This window comes from Protomyctophum bolini, assembly GCF_963924005.1.
Source record: "Protomyctophum bolini genome assembly, chromosome: 2".
Taxonomy (NCBI): Eukaryota; Metazoa; Chordata; class Actinopteri; order Myctophiformes; family Myctophidae; genus Protomyctophum; species Protomyctophum bolini.
In genome coordinates this window covers 26393110-26401209 of record NC_137863.1, presented here as the reverse complement: position 1 = coordinate 26401209, position 8100 = coordinate 26393110, and the positions used below count along the sequence as shown (strand labels likewise).

General features: G+C 40.9%; 1 long non-coding RNA gene across 1 annotated transcript; it reads left to right on the top strand.

Moving 5' to 3' along the window:
* The first annotated feature begins 4072 nt into the window (after positions 1 to 4072).
* On the top strand, positions 4073 to 4987 carry LOC308327949. The gene is made up of 2 exons (XR_013965235.1): positions 4073 to 4130; positions 4475 to 4987. It is a non-coding gene; the product is annotated as an uncharacterized lncRNA (long non-coding RNA).
* The last annotated feature ends 3113 nt before the right edge of the window (positions 4988 to 8100 follow it).

The following is an 8100-nucleotide window of genomic DNA, read 5'->3' as shown; positions in this document are numbered from 1 at the left end:
GAGATTCAGCGGGGCCAGGATGCTGGTTCTGCGTCATCAGTTATAGACTCACTAGACTAATGATTCCCAACCTGTGGCATGAGGATATTACGAGTGGGCCACCAAAAAATGGCCAAATCATCAATCAAGAGTTTTATTGATAATATAACATAAATAAATCACACCCGTGTTTTTACATATCAGCAGGGATGAAACCCACCACATTTTGCCCATTTAAAATGGTAAAGGGCAAAATAATAATGTGATAGACATCAACATTATTATGATGCAGCATTAGATGCAGCAAACGCAGTGTATGGGACAGGTCTACATTTAAAGACACTGGTTCTGTGCCCAGGCATGTAGGCCTGGGATACTCAAATAGATTTACCTGTGGGCCACATTACAAAAATGGCAAGGGGCCAGGGGCCAGTAGATAAAATTACGACATTAATGATACTTGACTGTCCAATTCTCCATTAGTAGCTGTCTGTCTGCCTGTCTATGAGTAGCTGTCTGCCTGCCTGCCAGCCAGCAAGTTGGTTAACAGAAAATAAATTGTTATGGCTGAGTAAAATAAAATACAATAAACACAATTTGCCTGAAAATAGATTACCCAGCTATGTCCTTTTTCATGAAAAAAAATGAATAGTGATATGGCTGACTGAGTAAAATAAAACAATCTACCTGAAAATAGATAGCTATAAGTGAAGAGCAATTTCCGCAATTTCCACAATTACCATTTCCGCAATTTCCGCAATTTCCATTTCCACTTCCACCATTTCTGCAATTTCCGCAATTACCATTTCCGCAACTTCCGCAATTTCCATTTCTGCATTTCCGCAATTTCCGCAATTTCCATTTCCACCATTTCCGCAATTTCCGCAATTTCCATTTCCGCAATTTCCACAATTTCCATTTCCATTTCCAACTATTAATGGCAGCTCGGTTTCATCATTCAAATAAAATAGAATTCTGTCCGTTTAGCTATAAAATTATGTCAGGGAATAGGGATACACAGTATATGTCTTTCATTTGCATTGCATCTCCCCCCCCCCCCCAAGCTTTTATTTTCGTTCGAGTAATAGTACAACTCTAATAGTATTACTTATAATAATGTAATTAAAGATAACTTCATTCAGATTTATTTATTTTTATTTCATTTTCCAGATTTTTTTTTCTTCTTTTTTTTAGATTTTCATTGGTGGGCCAAACATAATGGTCCCGCGGGCCTGATGTGGCCCGCGGGCTATAACCCATCGTTTTTGTCATTTCGTAATTTTTTTCAAATCCTCAAAAATGATGAAAAACGGCGCGCTATAGTATGCCGTACGATATGGGCTATAGCCCATGGTCCAAAATGATGAGAAACGAGGCTAACTTTTTTTTTCAAAATTTCAAAAAACATGGGCTATAACCCATCGTTTTTGTCATTTCGCCATTTTTTTCAAATCCTCAAAAATGATGAAAAACGGCGCGCTATAGTATGCCGTACGATATGGGCTATAGCCCATGGTCCAAAATGATGAGAAACGAGGCTAACTTTTTTTTTCAAAATTTCAAAAAACATGGGCTATAACCCATCGTTTTTGTCATTTCGTCATTTTTTTCAAATCCTCAAAAATGATGAAAAACGGCGCGCTATAGTATGCCGTACGATATGGGCTATAGCCCATGGTCCAAAATGATGAGAAACGAGGCTAACTTTTTTTTTCAAAATTTCAAAAAACATGGGCTATAACCCATCGTTTTTGTCATTTCGTCATTTTTTTCAAATCCTCAAAAATGATGAAAAATGGCGCGCTATAGTATGCCGTACGATATGGGCTATAGCCCATGGTCCAAAATGATGAGAAACGAGGCTAACCTTTTTTTTCAAAATTTCAAAAAACATGGGCTATAACCCATCGTTTTTGTCATTTCGTAATTTTTTTCAAATCCCCAAAAATGATGAAAAACGGCGCGCTATAGTATGCCGTACGATATGGGCTATATTCCATGGTCCAAAATGATGAGAAACGAGGCTAACTTTTTTTTTCAAAATTTCAAAAAACATGGGCTATAACCCATCGTTTTTGTCATTTCGTCATTTTTTTCAAATCCTCAAAAATGATGAAAAATGGCGCGCTATAGTATGCCGTACGATATGGGCTATAGCCCATGGTCCAAAATGATGAGAAACGAGGCTAACTTTTTTTTTCAAAATTTCAAAAAACATGGGCTATAACCCATCGTTTTTGTCATTTCGTAATTTTTTTCAAATCCCCAAAAATGATGAAAAACGGCGCGCTATAGTATGCCGTACGATATGGGCTATAGCCCATGGTCCAAAATGATGAGAAACGAGGCTAACTTTTTTTTTCAAAATTTCAAAAAACATGGGCTATAACCCATCGTTTTTGTCATTTCGTCATTTTTTTCAAATCCTCAAAAATGATGAAAAATGGCGCGCTATAGTATGCCGTACGATATGGGCTATAGCCCATGGTCCAAAATGATGAGAAACGAGGCTAACTTTTTTTTTCAAAATTTCAAAAAACATGGGCTATAACCCATCGTTTTTGTCATTTCGTAATTTTTTTCAAATCCCCAAAAATTATGAAAAACGGCGCGCTATAGTATGCCGTACGATATGGGCTATAGCCCATGGTCCAAAATGATGAGAAACGAGGCTAACTTTTTTTTTCAAAATTTCAAAAAACATGGGCTATAACCCATCGTTTTTGTCATTTCGTCATTTTTTTCAAATCCTCAAAAATGATGAAAAATGGCGCGCTATAGTATGCCGTACGATATGGGCTATAGCCCATGGTCCAAAATGATGAGAAACGAGGCTAACTTTTTTTTTCAAAATTTCAAAAAACATGGGCTATAACCCATCGTTTTTGTCATTTCGTCATTTTTTTCAAATCCTCAAAAATGATGAAAAATGGAGAAGCGTCTGACTGCAGGGCAGGATTGATCGATCAAGAAGTCTCTGCGAGGGGGGAGGGCATTGATCAGGAAGTATTGCAAGGGTGGGGGCGGTCCATGGGAGCTTGTTGTTGTCCGCATGCCATGTCCGCTTATTATAAGCGACTTGTATTATTATCGTTATTTGTATTATTATTAATATTATTATTAATTTAATATGCTGCTATGCTTCTAGCTCTGCTATTTTCAAACAGTTGATGAACATTAGATTTAAATGAGCTAATCTGTTGCAATTTGTTGAGTGGCTTCTTTTCAACATTTCTGTTGCAAAATCTGGCACCACTTACACTATTGGGTTACTTATATTACAGCCCGTTTGCTACAGTTCTTTCCACTTTCCAGACTCTTCTCGTTCTTCCTCCGCAAGGTACGTAAACCAGCAAGACAATATTAATATTATAAGTATAACTTAATATAAATGTAAACGTTCTGCAGTGCAAACTATAGCCTTATGAACAGGAGTTAATGAGTTTGTTTTTCTTTTCTTTCTTGCCTGCTCGAGTAGCTTAGCCTCTTAGCTAAATACCGGACAGATACAAAGGATACACCGGTAGCTAACACTCGAGTAATAACACAACAAGCAATATTCCGATTCTAACTTATGAAGCTAAACTACCATTAATGCACCTAGCGTTAGGAGTTAAACGGGTTCGTTTTACCCCTTATATTCTGTTTTTGTAACATGCACTTGCATTATTTTGTTAGCTGTTATGTTCCATGAAATTAGTTAATGACACAGGAAAACTCTTCACATAGAGCATGTCTGACATAAATATGAAATAATTTCTTAAACATGTAGCCAAAGTGTTAGGTTATTCATTAGCAGCAGCTAGCATGGCTGCATACAACATGCATCCCTGCTTCTGGTGACATATTATTTTAATTTGTGAGGTCTGTTAAATGATGGATCATTTTTATTAGTTTAATACTTAAAAAAAAAGATTACTGTTATTGTTACAGCATAGGCAAATTGACAGATCTATGGACTTAATGCCTGTCTACAGATGTAGATTATCTGCTCTGCAAATTCAGTGTAATTGTTAAAATTGTCTTGTTTATTTTTATTAACAGATGCATCATTCCATATTGACCGCAAATGAGTCTGTACAGCTCAAACAGTGTACAACCTGCTGTACACTGTACCACTGCTCATATTAAAACTGCAATCGCTTTTGAAGGTATGTATAAGCTTGTTTTTTATTTTTAGGATGTATGTCTGGATGTACTGTAGAGAGGAGGCATTTTCATTATCTTTCAAATTGACATTGGGACTTATTCAGACTGTTGGCCTTGGCCAGGCAGGGTGTGTTATTCATGCACTCATTTCACCCAGGTTCCATCTCTGCAACGCATGCAATTTGTGTGTTCAGTCAGTGAGTCAGTCTAGTGACTGCCAGTGGTCTATGAAGGATGGATCTCCCCTTAAGTACATTTGAAATGTAAGAATGAGTTGGTGCTGTGTGTGTATATTATATACTGTAGTATATTAATTTGTCATATTGTATGTCTCCCCTCCCTCTAGATCTGCGCATCATTAGATGCTGTCTTAACTGCAGATCAGATACATCTCAGGCACACTATCATTGTCCCTGCGGTGTAAGAACACCCTTTTAAGGGCTGATGCGATGAGAAAACACCTGCCGAAGTGCAAACTCTATTCAGGTCAGCTGTCCAGCCCTCCTCAGTCTGCCAGCCCTGCGATGCACAGTGGTCAGTCTGCCAGCCCCGCGATGCACAGTGTTCAGGCGCCCAGCCCTTCTGAGCCCTCTACCCATTCCAGATGCCCGTACTGCTCTGCTTGGCTGCAGAGTGCATCCAAGCAAATGTACACAATGTTAAGGATGTTTACTTTGTAAAATGCTTTATCTGGGCTGAATTTGTTCTTTTGCCCACCTCTGGTGTATTATCAAACATTTGCAATGCGACTGTGTGGTAAACCCTTAATATAAACATAGATAACGTGGTTGTAATTGATACACATTCATTTGATTACAAAGTTGTATTCTTTAAGCAATAAAGAAAAGGATAAAAGGTTTTCACTATGTTGTGGCTCTATTGTTGTTTCCAAACACATGCAGTGTTGCAGGCTTTCTGCTTGTTTTATTGAATTGCCACTTCTCCCAGGTCCATGTACTGCTCTGGAAGTCCATGTTGGTACCTCGCAGGTGGGTGGAGGCTGCTATGACACGTGTAATATGATACCATGAACTATGATAAATAGTATAGTGTAGTGTAACGGTGTAGTAAGTGTTTATGAAGATGTAGAAACCATTTAGACGTTACTTTGAATCACAAAATATGTATTGTATACAGAGTTTCCATAATTGTGCCCACAGATTAAAGCACTGTCACACTATTCATTGGTTTATACAAGTGTTATAGTCTGACATCCAGGAGTGATCAAATGTGATAGCAGTTGCCAGTTTCAGAAGAGAAGCAGAGTGAGTATACATACTGTTTTGGGGTAATAGTCTGAATATGCAAAACCACAATACCACAGTGTCGTAGGGTTAGTGGGTTATAGCCGGGTTTTAATAGGTAACAATTATTGAAAAGAAAAAAATGTTATAATATACTGTACCACCATGTACCATAGATGGACATGACCAACATAATACACCAACAGACAGCTGGAATTGTCCTGGTCCCCATAGGCCTACTGAGTTTAGGAGGACGTAGAAACCAATTTTGACATGACCCCAGAAGAGCAGTTAAACATCTAAGTTAACCATCTAACCTCCCCGAAAAGGCCTGTCTGTCCTGAACTCTTATCCATATTTATACATTATGGATAATTAGTATGGACTTATTTGGCTCAACTGCTGTCATACCTCACATGGTAGTGATATTGTTGGAGCGCAGAGTGAAGGTGACTGCATATCTTTTACACCTACTGCAGCAAGTGTAGGCTATATGTTACTACTCCTTAGTCCTTACTAAGTTACTACTATGACCAAACAACCTATTTATTATCCATCCAGATTGTTGAATTACTGTGGAACAAACTATTGAAGAGACTTTATTGATAGTGCCTCCTAAGAAACCAGGTGGGACCACAAAAGGGTTGCTCAACCTTATGCCTGGAGTGCTCTCCAGTGAATGTCCAGCAGTCTGTGATTAGGCTCTCTATATATATATATATTATAAAAGTCACTACAATATATATATATAGATTGATTAACATGCAGTTTGCAGAATTACAGTACATTGAGTGGACGACACCATAAAGCAGGGGTTACCAAACTTTTTTGGACCAGGTACCCCTTTTGGGTAGGCACTCGGGGGGACGCTGGGGAGGCACTGGGCAGACACTGGGGAGGCACTGGGGAGACACTGGCGAGGCACTGGGCAGACACTGGGGAGGCACTGGGGAGACACTGCGGGGAGGTACTCAGGGGGACACTGAGGAGGCACTCAGGGTCACACTGGGACAGTGGTGAGGCAGTAGGCACTCAGGGGACACTGGGGAGGTACTGGGGAGCCACTGGGCAGACACTGGGGAGGCACCATGGCGGACACTGGGGAGGCACTGGGCAGACACTGGGCAGACACTGGGCAGACACACACACACACACACACACACATGATTTTTTTTTTTTTTGTCAGCTTGGGTACCCCCTGGCTATGCGTCGCATACCCCTAGCCCGCGGACCCCACTTTGGGAACTGCTGCCATAAGCATTACACTTGTTTACAATAGGGCCCACGATTCCTCCCGTCCAAAACGGCCCAGAGACGGCCGAGATACGCCGGGGACCCCCGCGGACCCCCACCCGGGCACGGGGCCGAGTCCCTGAGGGCGGCCCGGTCGCAACGAGATCCCCCCCGGCCAAAACGGACCAGAGACGGCCGAGATACGCCGGGGACCCCCGCGGACCCCCGCGGACCCCCACCCGGGCACGAGACCCACGGGGCCGAGTCCCTGAGGGCGGCCCGGTCGCAACGAGATTCCCCCCGTTCAAAACGGACCAGAGACGGCAGTGATACGCCGGGGACCCCCGCGGACCCCCACTTGGGCACGAGACCCACGGGGCCGAGTCCCTGAGTGAGGAGGGAACAAGGGAACGCCCTTTTCTGTTTCCGTTTATCTGTTTCCGTTTCCGTTTTTGTGTTTCCTCTACTCTGGTTGATGTTGACTAACCCCGCCCCGTTGACTAACCCCGCCCTCGCAGAGACTTCTTGATCGATCAACCTGCCCTGCAGTCAGACACTCTTGGAAAAATGGCGCGCTATAGTATGCCGTACGATATGGGCTATAGCCCATGGTCCAAAATGATGAGAAACGAGGCTAACTTTTTTTTTCAAAATTTCAAAAAACATGGGCTATAACCCATCGTTTTTGTCATTTCGTAATTTTTTTCAAATCCCCAAAAATGATGAAAAACGGCGCGCTATAGTATGCCGTACGATATGGGCTATAGCCCATGGTCCAAAATGATGAGAAACGAGGCTAACTTTTTTTTTCAAAATTTCAAAAAACATGGGCTATAACCCATCGTTTTTGTCATTTCGTCATTTTTTTCAAATCCTCAAAAATGATGAAAAACGGCGCGCTATAGTATGCCGTACGATATGGGCTATAGCCCATGGTCCAAAATGATGAGAAACAAGGCTAACTTTTTTTTTCAAAATTTCAAAAAACATGGGCTATAACCCATCGTTTTTGTCATTTCGCCATTTTTTTCAAATCCTCAAAAATGATGAAAAACGGCGCGCTATAGTATGCCGTACGATATGGGCTATAGCCCATGGTCCAAAATGATGAGAAACGAGGCTAACTTTTTTTTTCAAAATTTCAAAAAACATGGGCTATAACCCATCGTTTTTGTCATTTCGTCATTTTTTTCAAATCCTCAAAAATGATGAAAAATGGCGCGCTATAGTATGCCGTACGATATGGGCTATAGCCCATGGTCCAAAATGATGAGAAACGAGGCTAACTTTTTTTTCCAAAATTTCAAAAAACATGGGCTATAACCCATCGTTTTTGTCATTTCGTCATTTTTTTCAAATCCTCAAAAATGATGAAAAATGGCGCGCTATAGTATGCCGTACGATATGGGCTATAGCCCATGGTCCAAAATGATGAGAAACAAGGCTAACTTTTTTTTTCAAAATTTCAAAAAACATGGGCTATAACCCATCGTTT